General features: G+C 37.1%; 1 protein-coding gene across 6 annotated transcripts in view; it reads left to right on the forward strand.

Annotated features, from left to right (window-relative positions):
• Nucleotides 1–12483, forward strand: part of LOC115917984 (neuronal cell adhesion molecule-like) — a 105960-nt gene that overhangs the window by 19666 nt on the left and 73811 nt on the right. For 4 of the 6 annotated variants that reach the window (XM_030997818.1, XM_030997853.1, XM_030997839.1 and 1 more), the window contains exon 2: nt 2618–2707. The gene's annotated coding sequence lies outside the window, so the exon portion shown is untranslated. Of the gene's footprint in view, nt 1–2617; nt 2708–4991; nt 5382–12483 lie in introns of those variants that run through there. The other 2 variants (XM_030997831.1, XM_030997846.1) reach the window with 1 other exon arrangement.

The raw sequence follows: 12483 nt of genomic DNA on the forward strand, positions 1-12483 counted from the left end.
GGAATATGATATATGGAAAATAGTTATTGCTATTGTACTGCTTGCTGGTGTTCTCTCAAGGTCTGTTGGGGCAATGTATGTATAGTAGCAGCTGGCAGGCGTGCATGTCTATGATAGAATTCAATAACATGAATGTAATATTATTTGATAGAGATACATATTTGGTGTACATCTATGTCTGTTGTCTGTTGGTTCTAGACACTACTAGCTTGCCTTCAAATTTGTTCTGCTACTATTCTATATACCATATTGATAAATATATGATTGTTGTAACTGTTGATGCATAATTCTTTGTCTTCAATCACATTATGATACATACCAGTATATACCCTTTCTTTTTAAATTTAGATTGCATGTGACGCATTGTAACATAAACCTACATATTAAACATCAGCGTAGTTGTTGTGTTCATGAAAAGTAAAAATGAATGTGTGACTGCACTTTTGTAAAAGGTAGTCATACTTTTTGCTTTATTTGATTGATATTCTGTTCTAGTACAACCAAAAAACTCTATCACATCCAAGCATTTTGTGACATGATTGTATGCTCATTTAGATGGAATCAATCGCATTGTAATGGTCTTGTCCTTTTAAATATATTGTCATTTTTAAATTGAAAAGGAAGAGTTTGATCGAATCCAATTTTAAGAATCGATTCTGCCAAAATCTTGTTTAAACAATTGTTTTTGTTCCTAGATTCTTTGTTTTCTTTAAAGTGAAATGTCTGTTAAAATGTTGTTTTCTTGCGTAGACCACTTTTGCAATTTAATGCCTTTATCTTGGTAAGTGCCATGTTACAAAATATTTCATTCAGCTATTATGAATAATTTTATTTCAATAGTCGGAATGCAAAATGCATATAAATATTGTTATGTAGGAAAAACATTATTACTTGAATAATATTAGTCTTTCAGTTTCATCATTTCAATGTAGGTCTAGTACACCCACTAGAGATATGAATCTCTTAACAGAAGAGGACTATGATATATACACTTCATTTATATTCATGATGCATAATATGAGATGACATAAGCATTACATGAAATACTACCCCTTGCACATGACATACCACCCAATGTTGATTACCTGTAAGCATCTGAAGTGGCCGTAGTGATATTGAAAGTCTTGAATAATGCACACCGGATCTCGTTTAAGTATGATTAAAAAAAGGTGCTAATGAGAAGAGCACCTCTTTCCCTCCCCTCCCTCCCTGTCTTACTTCATTCAATACCTTGGTGAGATGGAGAGAGAGAGAGAGAGAGCAAGGTAATGAAAGGAAATATGGGCTTGGACTCATTAACACTACCTAGTTTACACCTCTGAGGAGCCAGGGGAAGGTGGGCTTTGAGATAAAGAGGCGGGTTGAAATTAACTCGTCGAGTGCCAGCCCAAACGTCCTGGGCAGCTTGAATCTGCGGGACATGGGCAACTGCTCCTAGAAGACATTGGTATGTAGGCACATGTTGGCATATAAAGGATGTGATTCAAATATTGGTGTTGGTAAAATTGATAGGAGATTGTTTAAGTGAGGGGTATTTACAAAGCTGCTATTCTCATCTATCTATTTTCTCCTTTTTCTTGCTCCAAAATATATAAATATTTTCATGTTCTCCCTCATGTTTTCTTTACTTTCCCCTGTTTCACTTCTCAAAGCTTTTCACATGGTGTCCTTCAGCATATTATCATGAGGGCAATGTATTGTAAGTTTGTGATGTAATGTTTACATGGTCTAGATCAATTTCATTGCATGCTAATTATGTACCTTTTTTTAATCAGTTCCCTATTTTTTCAGAAGATATTGTTGGTGATAATTTCCCCGCAATTTATTTTTGTAACCTAGTCCTAACTATTAAATGAAGCAGTTGCCAACTTCCTTGTATACTTTAGCTAAATTAAACAGTATACAAAATTTAACGTCCAAGTCACAGGAACAAACTTTGCTGGTCTGACCGTGGGAACAAAACTGTCACCAAAAAAAGCTTTCACTTTTGGCTTTTGATCAGGTCAGATCACATCCAGGTTTCTGAACTATGTTTCCCCCGGCCGACCTCACTTGTTTACTTTAACATGATACAAGCAGCGTTTTTTTATAAAGGCTTTACCCTGTTTTGAGGATCGTGCGAACATACACCTCCAGAGTCCAATAATATCTGTTCTACAGGACTAATGCCAAAAATATTATGGGGCATTAGATTGTTATTCTGATGTAACATAATCCCATACTTTCCCATTGTGAGAGATTTTGATTTGTTAATGAGTTGATACTAGCCTAGTTGATACCACATATTAATTGTTGTGTATTCATTAGTTGAGTGGTTGTTCCCACATGATATGTGATGTCATAATTTGAACAGGAACATCTTTGCGTTCATTCACAGTTCATGCAGGATCAATGAGATTCTAATACAATACACATTGTCCTAACTGCCTGGTGTTAAAATGAAAATACAAAGTTACTTGGAAACACCAGTATTCATCAATGAATATAACGAGGGCTTCCTCCCTTTGTCCTTACCATGGCACCATTATCAACTTATCACCAATACCATTATCAACTTATCACCAATTACTAACGGTACCCTTTCCCCCTCCATTCTACCAATTTCTCTTGCCTACAGATCTTGATATTATAGTGTTGAGTGGACTCACAGCCTGTGGCATATCTTCTATGACTGTTAACTGCTGGGAGGGATCAATGTTTTGACAAGGTAAGATTTGATTTGATTTGGTTTATTTATTTCTGTTTGATTTTCTTTTTCTTTTGCAGTTTTACAAATATATAACAAACAAATTATTGCAAATTTTATACATGACAAAAGAGTACCGGTGTATGTAAAATACGGTTGGCTGTATTAAACTAGATGTCCTATTAATTCTTGTTCCCATTCTATTTCTCTCATTTTTATTTCTGAACATGATCATTTAAAAAGAAGGATGTGTATCAAGCTAGATAATGTGGTTGTATGGCGCCATGAATAGAGAACTGCGGCAAGACTTTGTAAGCAATTCACGATGAAGACATTTCTTCTACAAAGCTGTAGATGTTCTGATGGCAATGTTGGATCATATTACTTTGAAGGGATTAGTGATATTCTGGATGTGTTTCAGGGTTTTACAATTGGAGGTTTAATTGCTTGCCTGGATAACATTGTTGACTGGAGTATTTCAGCTTCACTTTTGGCTGTGGCTTGGTTCTTTGTGCTCCTGAAGAGGATAATTATTATTTTTTTTTAAACATAGAACTTGGATTTCTTTGAATAACTATTCTCTGAATCTACTTTTTATCAACTGACTTCGTGATGGGTGTATAACTTTCAGGGTTAGCCTTCTTGAACCATGACATTGGACTTTCCTGTGCATTAAAGTAGGAATTAAGGTTGCTGACATTTAACAACTTTCTATTTGGAAACCTTAAAAAGCCTGTAGTTCCTATCTGGTGAAAAAAGATGACATCAATGACGGAAATACTCTAAGGTGTGAGAGGAAGTAATAACATATATTAAAGAGCAGTTGAACCCTCTATCAATGTCATCTAGGATAGTTTAAAGGAAACACTCAATACAAAGTTACACAGGTGTTTGGCAGTCTTCACTGGAAACTTGCAATGTAATATTTGCAAATTATGTTTAAATCTCTTTATTTCACACATAGTTTGTATTAAAGGGACTGGGTAACATTGGTCAGATGAGAGAAAATGGTGCTCAGGTAGTGACTTCAATGCTAGATGTACATTTAAAGATAATCTGAAATTTCGAGTGAAAACATACCATTGTTAATGATAAAATATTAAAAAAATGATCTGATCGATACCTGAATTCTCCCAACTATATCATTATAATTTGATTAAATTATAGGGGAATGTAAATCGTCACGAGCAATGAACTGGATCTATATACCATTCCAAACATTTAAGTGTTGAACGATTTTTAAATGAAGATAAATGTACCAAATTTAAGGTGCAATGCTGAATCACAGTAATGTCTCTGTAAATACAATCATGAGGCTGAATAGGTAGATCATCGATGCATAAAGCGAACCATCTATCATAGTTGGGCTATTGACTGGACAATAGAAACAATTATTAACGAGCTTGATTACGTACAATACCCCTCTCTACAAGCTCTTGCACCATGTCAATGGGCACTGACAGGACATCATACCCTCAGGGCGAAGGAGATAGCGTCTGCCTGCTACTAATATATATACGGCCATTAATTTTGCTGTCACTTTGGTGATAGTATTTGGGGTGACTCAAAAGTACCAAATTGGGTGTGGTATGGTTGGTAGTTAATGGAGAATTGGAGATAGTTATTTTTTATCTTATGCGCCTCTACCTATTTTGATATAGACCATGAAAACTCCAATAATGATGAGTGCTGAAAACCCCCTCATGATTATAACAGTGAAATGTGAAAAATAACAGATAAACTCATTGTCAAGTTAATGGGGTTTATATAATCAAATTAGATCTATCAGTTTTAAAATATTTATATCATTCTTCAAATTGTCATTGACATTTGCAATTGACAGAGCTACACTGATGGATGCCTAAACTATATTGTCTGATTCATCTACCAGGTAGCCAAATGCACTTAAACATGATTCAGTATTCATACTATAAATGCCATCCCCATGGTTATAAGATGAAACAGAAATGCAAAACGTTTATTTATGTCCCCCACAAAGCACACATCACACATTTTAACTCCTCGGGAGACAGGAGAAAGAGTGTGAAAACCAAAACAGCAATCATGATGATATCGTTCCAAGGAAAGTGAGACTGTATATATGATTTCATTTAAAAGGTCTCTTCACCACTGGGCTCTACGCAACTATAAGCCCCCCCCCCCCCCCCCCTCGAAAAATATAACAAGTGTTCTATATGTCTACTGTGTGCATGTGGGGTACTCTTGAAAATATATGCAGTCTGCATGCATTTTTTATTGAGTGTGTGTGTGTGTGCTTAGACATGGGAGCTGTGTGTTTGTGTGTGGGTGTACAGAGATTGTGCAGGTGCAGTGCGATGTGCCTGCGTGTATGCATGCATGGGCGGTGGTGATGCGGTATTACATCCCTCTCTCCTTTTACCACCATTGGCGGATTCATGTAGTGTCATCCTAGTCTCCATCTCGATCAACCCTCTCTCTCACTCTCACTCTCTCTCTCTCCTGTGGAAATATGGTTCTAACGTACTGCTGGAAGAGGAAACCTCACGTTATCTTTGTGATTCTAACTGGAATTGTATATTATTGATCTCTATTCTGTGAATCTCACTGCTATCACTACATATATCTGTATCTCCGCCATTGGGCGGCAGCTACTGCTCTTGGATTGTGACAATATCTGGAGGGTTGAACGTTTTGGTCCTCGTTACCGAAGAAGGTAGTGTATATTGGTTTTTCATTTTCAAGCCTGCTTGCGATACATTATACACAATGCCACGTTCACAGCAGTGGCCGCCGTTCCTTGATAATGCTACTGGGTGTTTTTACTCATGAACGTACCTCTGCATAAACATATGAGTCATCCCCGAATTTGTCTGTATGTGTGTTTGGATGTGTTGTATCTGCATGAATAGGGAATCTATATGTTAGTCAGTCTGTCCGTATGAAAGCCTTCTATATAGACACCTGAAGATCCAAGCATCCTTGTACTTCATCATCTGGTGCTATACGTTGAGTGTAGTGATGATGCTCAAACCACACCTAGATGCTAATAGGATGGATGCGGGGGCAATCTCCATAAGCTGCCTCCCTTGGGATAACAGCTATACTCTGTAGGTTGATGGATTAATATCCTGTACTTTCCACCTCTACTCCAAAGGAAATGAGAATCAAGATTTCTGCTTAAGAGCCATCTTACGAAGATGTGTACATGTTTATATAAAGTGCACTTAGCAAAGATGAGAATGGGGATTTGTATACATGCAGGTTTCCTGCTTGTATCACGGCACCCTACTAAAGCTATGCTGGTATTGAAAGGAGCAATTGTTCTGTTCACTATCAAAGCATCACTTATGTGTGGGTAGAATGTAGAATAACATCTTTGATAGCACAGCATGTATACTGAACTTAAAATCAGAACTGTCTGTCAATGTAGTGTACATGCATGCCTTAAAACTACAAATCCAGTTAAGAGTGAAATCAAAACTCGCTTGAATCATTTTTTCCTTTCGCTTTTTCTCATTATATTTTAATTTACATCCTATCACCAGTGTAAGTAATATAATTAATTAGCCATTACAAACGTGTTAATAGCCCTATTATATATTCATAATAGCATTGGTAAGATTGATGTGGTGTCTTGACTTAATTGAAAATTAATCAGCTCAGACAGTGTTATATATTCCACCGGTGTGATAATTCCCTCACTGATCATTAATACATGATTAGTTTTTTAGGAAGAAGTCCCATCACATTTTGCCAATGTTATGAGGGTGGATCCCCTTCAAAGTTTTTATTTAAGTTAGTTTCAAAATATAAATTGTTTTGTGTATTGAGAGGTTAGTCCTGCAGTAAGATTATACAATTATTTGAACTTTGTCACAAAAGAATTAATCATCATTCTATATAACAAGGTAACCGTTCACACACAACATGTAGCCTTCTATTTATTGATATTATTATATGAACAGAGTTTTAACTCTCTCACCAACTTGAATAAGTATGATATACTTCTATTATGTTTGATTTTGAAGTTAAAACCATATTGAATTAGCTGACTTTAGCTGCATTAGTATGATCCCTGGACAAGGCAGTCTGTATATTTATTTAAGGTATAGATCAATAAACTTATGTATACCCGCTTGGTCAATAGTGTCAGCTTGCAAACTGTTTGGTCTTACAATATTGGTATGACTTTGAATGAAGAGAAACCAAAGAAGGAAATGTTTGCAAATCAACTTCTAAGGTATTTATTTAAATCATTATTCATAGAGTGTAGATTGTGCATGTTGAATTGAATGCTTTTGTTTACATAGGAGTAAAGAATCCTGGAATGAAATGGTATAATCACTGGGATTTGCGTGTTTAAAAGTTTTCCATTTCGTCATAGTCCATTACAAACCAAAAGTATTTGAAAAAACTTATTAAAGATTGCAGTCAAATTTCAAGGAAATTAACTCTTGTACTGACATATGACAAAATAAGCTGGTTCTGCTCCTTTTTCAATTTATGTTTTTGGTTGGGGTAGTTTACCATTTTGATGGTTTTTCATGCTTCTGTAAATGATTGAACTACAAAGGTAGGCCTATTCTTTTGTTCCTGTGGTGAAATGATTTTATTATGATATTTGATTTTAAGCTATGCTCAAGTTAATGATGCATTCCATGTCTCATATTTGTTTCTTGTTAAAATGGGTGCTACTACATTTGATATTTATGAAGAGGTTTGGGATTGGGATGGGCTTGTTTAGTCTGCCGTGAAATTGTAACTTTAATAATTGGTGGTTACTCAGGCCGTTAGTAAGATGGTTCATGACAGTCTGTGAGGCCATTTATATTTATGTGGAAAAGTCTATCGATCATAACAATCTTTGTTGTTTTGACAATTGAAGAAGTTTTCCTTTCGTACTCTTTTCACACTGGTTTTGCTTAACCCCGTACTTTGCTTAGCCCGGTACTATCCTTAACCCAGACTATTTTTTTTGGCTTTTCACACACGCTGTTTTTAGTCCCGTACTAGCGCCTATTCCAGAATAAGAAAATTCACGCTGTTCTCACTGAAATTCGTTAGCCCCGGATATCGTGAATGTTATGATTGGACAGTGGGCTCCTTACTTCGCATCTGGCCAGCTGCGATACGCTCCATTGCGTAGTACCGGACTATTTTTCGTTTCTGTTCTCATTCATTTGCTTGGCACCGCAATTGCGGGGTTAGCAGGAGTTAGCACCACAATTGCTGGATTAGCCCTGCTATTTTGCAGGGTTAGTTAACCCCGTACTATAGGTGGGGCTAGCCCACTTTGGTAAATACAAGTCTGAACAGAAAGTGGAATAGGCTTAACCCCGGACTATAGGTGGGGCTAAGACCACCCCCCCCCCCCCTTAACCCCACCTATAGTATGGGGTTAAGCAAAATTTTGCCAGTGTGAAAACAGTATTAGACTAGTGCTATTGCAGGGTATACACCGATTCGGGCGACTTCTGGTGGAAGTGCGCCCTCATAAGGTGACGCCATAACTGGGGGGCGTCTGACTGCAGCTAGCTAGCTTACATTGCAACGGGTATGCTATACCTATACCGAACCTCGCCCAGGCCGGCCAGGGTCGCTGCTCCGCTAGCTAGTAACTGCTCTCGAGCTCTCTGTACTGTCAGCTGGATCGGAGAAGCCCCCCAGTTGTAGCGCCGCCACCGGCGGGCAGGTACATAAACCCCCCAAACCGAATCGGTGTATAGGCATCTGAAGGAAGAATACATTGATTGAAGTTATCAAAGCTACAATTTGATTTACTTTCCAAGATGGTTCTGATGATAATTAAGTTTAGATTGTGTAGAGTAGGGAGTTAGTATGGTGTAGACATCATGATGGAAATTATGAAATGATAGTGTTGATGAAGTTGAGAATGATGATGGTGATGATTAAGATGATGATGATGATGATGATGATGATGATGATGATGATGATGACTACGACAATGAAAGCGATGATGATGATGAGGATGATGATGACGATGGCGATGATGAAGATGATGAAGATGATGAAGATGATGGCGATGATGGCGACAAGGACGACAATGGTGATAACAATGATGACGAAGTTGTGATTGATATTCAAAGATCTTGTAATACTTATACAAGGATTAATAATGACAGACCAGATAAACAGGACCCAATGACAAACCAACATATACATCATATACCAAGTTAGTTATGACAAGGATTATCATGACGATGTATTGATTAGATCATCAGACCTCCTCCTCTCCTACTCACTGGTTTAGAAGAAGATGTAAACTTGTCATTTGACCACACCCTCGCATTACAGCTCACTCTTCTCCTTGACTTCAACATCATCAACCACATCATCATCCCAAGAATGGGCCTCCTCTTAATCATCATCACTAACTCTCTTAACATCATGACTGCATGCTCATCCAATTTCATGTTCATACTTGTAAACTAAGTATTAATGAATACCATGCTCATATATCCAATTAGTCATTCCATATTAGATTTCTCATTCCGTATTAGATTTATCACTCCAGAACCATGAGTATAAGTCCATCCAAGAATATTATTGTCTCTTTTTTTGTTTGTAATGCTTTGACAGGTTATAAATACGATTTTCTCTACTGATGAGAAATACTTTCCTTGTTATTATCAGATATGGGGATTATATATAATATTCAAAGCTTTCATATGGTTCGGTAGAAGATCAAAGTGTGAACATGTGCTTAACGTTAAACTTTAAGAATTTAGGGTTTAAGTATGTGGGATGGTATTCATTACAGTAGTAAGCTTATATACATGCCTGAGCTAAATGCCAAAAAGAAGTGGATTAAGTCATTTAAGCTCATACAGAAGGGCTGCATTAGTCATACCCTTGACATGAGCGTGAAGGTGAAACGTTAAGATGATCTATCTAATGGGATTAAGTGTTCAACTGTGAACAGAGCATGGACGAATAATGTCAAGGTGATTGTGTACAGAGAGAAGGGAGAAAGCCTACAGGGTGCGGTTGACTATCAATAATGCAACCCACTTCACATTCTGTATGCTTGGAGGAACATGTTAAGGGTATAACATTAGTCATTCGGACCTGCAGCGGTAAGAGGGGGAGGGGGAGGGGGAGGGGGAGGGGGCTGTCACTGGGTTAGAGAGGCTAACAAACATTCATGATGCGATAACATTTAACAGGGGAGAGAGAGAGAGAGGGAGAGAGCAAGAAAGCTGTACTGAAGCGCAAGTACTTGCAACTAAATTGTGAATAAAAACTTTTTCAAAGATTTAGTAGGTGGGGTAGGCCATTGCTTACAAAAATTATGGCCTTTTACGTCCAAGCATGAATCGTGAATTTATATATTTGATTAAAATCATAAACAAATTTAATTTTCCTTCTTCAAAGTGATCAACTTCCATTAGGATCAATAGTGATTTCACTTGCAGCAGTTTGTACACATTGGCAAGGGATATTACCTATTGTTAATGGTCATTATTTGTACAAGGAAACATGGAATGATTACATTTGGAAATCAGCAAACGTAGTCTACAGAAAGTCAGTAAATAAGACTAGTTTGCTAACAGAATCACCTTGTACTCAATTTCTGTCATGGCAATAGCTATGGTTTCTTCTATTCAATTTTTATTGATCGATTAACAATTGGATCCAATGAAGCCCTTGGAAATGCCATGGCCGAACCTTCCCTTGAATTGAATTAATTCATTTTGGATCCGTGCTGCATATCATTTTAATTAGAAAATGGTGGCTGTAGGTTTTTATTTCTACGAAACTTGTGGCATCAGTATAGAATACACGTGTATCTAAATGCTAATGGAAATGAATGGTAATGAGTATATTAGTATATCATAGGCTCGTTTGTGGCACTGTGTGTGATGAAAATTGGGGGAAAGGGTAAAGGGAACCTGGGTTATAGAGTCATATTTGCATGCAAAATCTGTTATTTAGTACAGTATTTGATTTCAGAATATTCCATTTTAGAATACTATAAAGTATTAATTGTGTATGGAGAATGGAGGAGAATGCATCTTTTTATTCACCCTTAATGCAAGGGGCCTCTTTTATCCCATCAAGTTTAGCTTGCAGCAAATAAGGCATCTTTCCTGTATTGATTGGATGTATGCAGCGCACAGACGTATTGGTATTTCTGTGTGCGGATGAGGAGCGCCAGACGTAACATGCGCACAAACATTTCCAGGGAAAAGCATGTGAGAGCCGAGACGATGCTTATTAGATTCATATTGCATGGTTTTCCCCACTACATTAGATTAATGGCCGACGAGGGAATGTGGGGGAAGAGGGAGAGGGAATGTAAAGGAAAAAGAGATGGGGCAGGAGAATGAAGGGATGAGGCAAGGGAGATGTAATGGATGTAGAGAGGAACAGTGGTTAGTGAGAAGAATAGTGATTGATGAAGAACAGTGTGGCTGTGACAATGAGCTTGTATAGAAAGGAGCTACAGTACCCAAGGTATATATAGAAGAACAGCACAATACAAAGGTGATGATATACCATTCTTGTGTTAACAGAACAGGTGAAATCTAAGGAACGTGAATGTTCAAAAATAGAAATATGTAGCAAGTAATCAGAGTTAATAATTTAAAGTGATAAGGAATAGTTGATAACAAATGCTGATATATCAAAAACATTTTTAATTATTCTTTAACAAAGAGAAATTCATCAATCTGAAGAGCATGATTTGATTGATGGAATTCAATTTGATTACTCACACTAATGTGGAAGTCAATCAATTCAATCTAGAAATGAGGCACTTTGTTTGAGAGGCGGAATTAATCTGGTGAGATCTCAAAGAAAAAATAACATACTGGTAATGAAGACAGGTGCACAGAATTCAAAAGAGACACCATCTCGTGTAAGATTCTATGAAATATCTCCTATACAACATATTTACTTTATATTTTGACTATCTTTATATAAACAAATCAAAGATCACTCAACATGACATAATATAATGATTGAAGCTCCTTTCTGGTACCACAATATATATTTTATTACCACAAAACTATTTTTCATCACTTATGAGATGGGCTAGAAAAGTCCCAATAAAAGTCCCAATAGGCCGGTCTTCATCAGCTCGAGATTGCCAAATATCCCGCTATTTTAACTATCCCGATCACAAATTATCCAGTTAATTTGGTCGTTCATCAGCCCGAAGTTAGCGGGATATTTGGTCGAGATAATCATCCCAAGATATCTTGGGCTAGTTTGCAAAATATCCTGCTATTTGTCCGGTGCGTCTTCACCAGCCTGAAGACTCGTACTATGCGCGAACGCTGAGCAAAATATCTTGAGCTAATTTCTCGAACAATGGAGACGTGATTTGTAACTTCAGGATTATTTCCCAAATCAGAAATAGCGGGCTATTTGGCAATCTCGAGCTGATGAAGACATACCTAATGTCTGGGATGACATTGCCCTTATGATTTCTTTCCTGGATGTACAAGTAATGAATATATTCATGGCGGATGGATCGGTAAGAGACATGGAGGCATAAATTTTTACATTTTATTGCCTCCAGTCGAGCAGATGAAATCTGGAAGACATGAGAGAACCATTAGAGAGCAAGTTTGATCATGTAAAAGAGTTTGATTTATGGATGCAGCGGAAATGAGACAAAGGCAAAAATGGAAATAAAGCAAGGGAAGGAGATTTAGGAGAACAAATATGATTGATTCATGACATAGAGAGATAGATAAGGGGCAGGATAAGACATTGCAAGGATTAAAGCTGCCATTATTTTTTGTGAAAGATTAGATAAACAAAGTTTGTTAAATACCATATAGAAG

Source organism: Strongylocentrotus purpuratus, unplaced genomic scaffold, assembly GCF_000002235.5.
Source record: "Strongylocentrotus purpuratus isolate Spur 01 unplaced genomic scaffold, Spur_5.0 spur5_contig_858, whole genome shotgun sequence".
Lineage (NCBI taxonomy): Eukaryota > Metazoa > Echinodermata > Echinoidea > Camarodonta > Strongylocentrotidae > Strongylocentrotus > Strongylocentrotus purpuratus.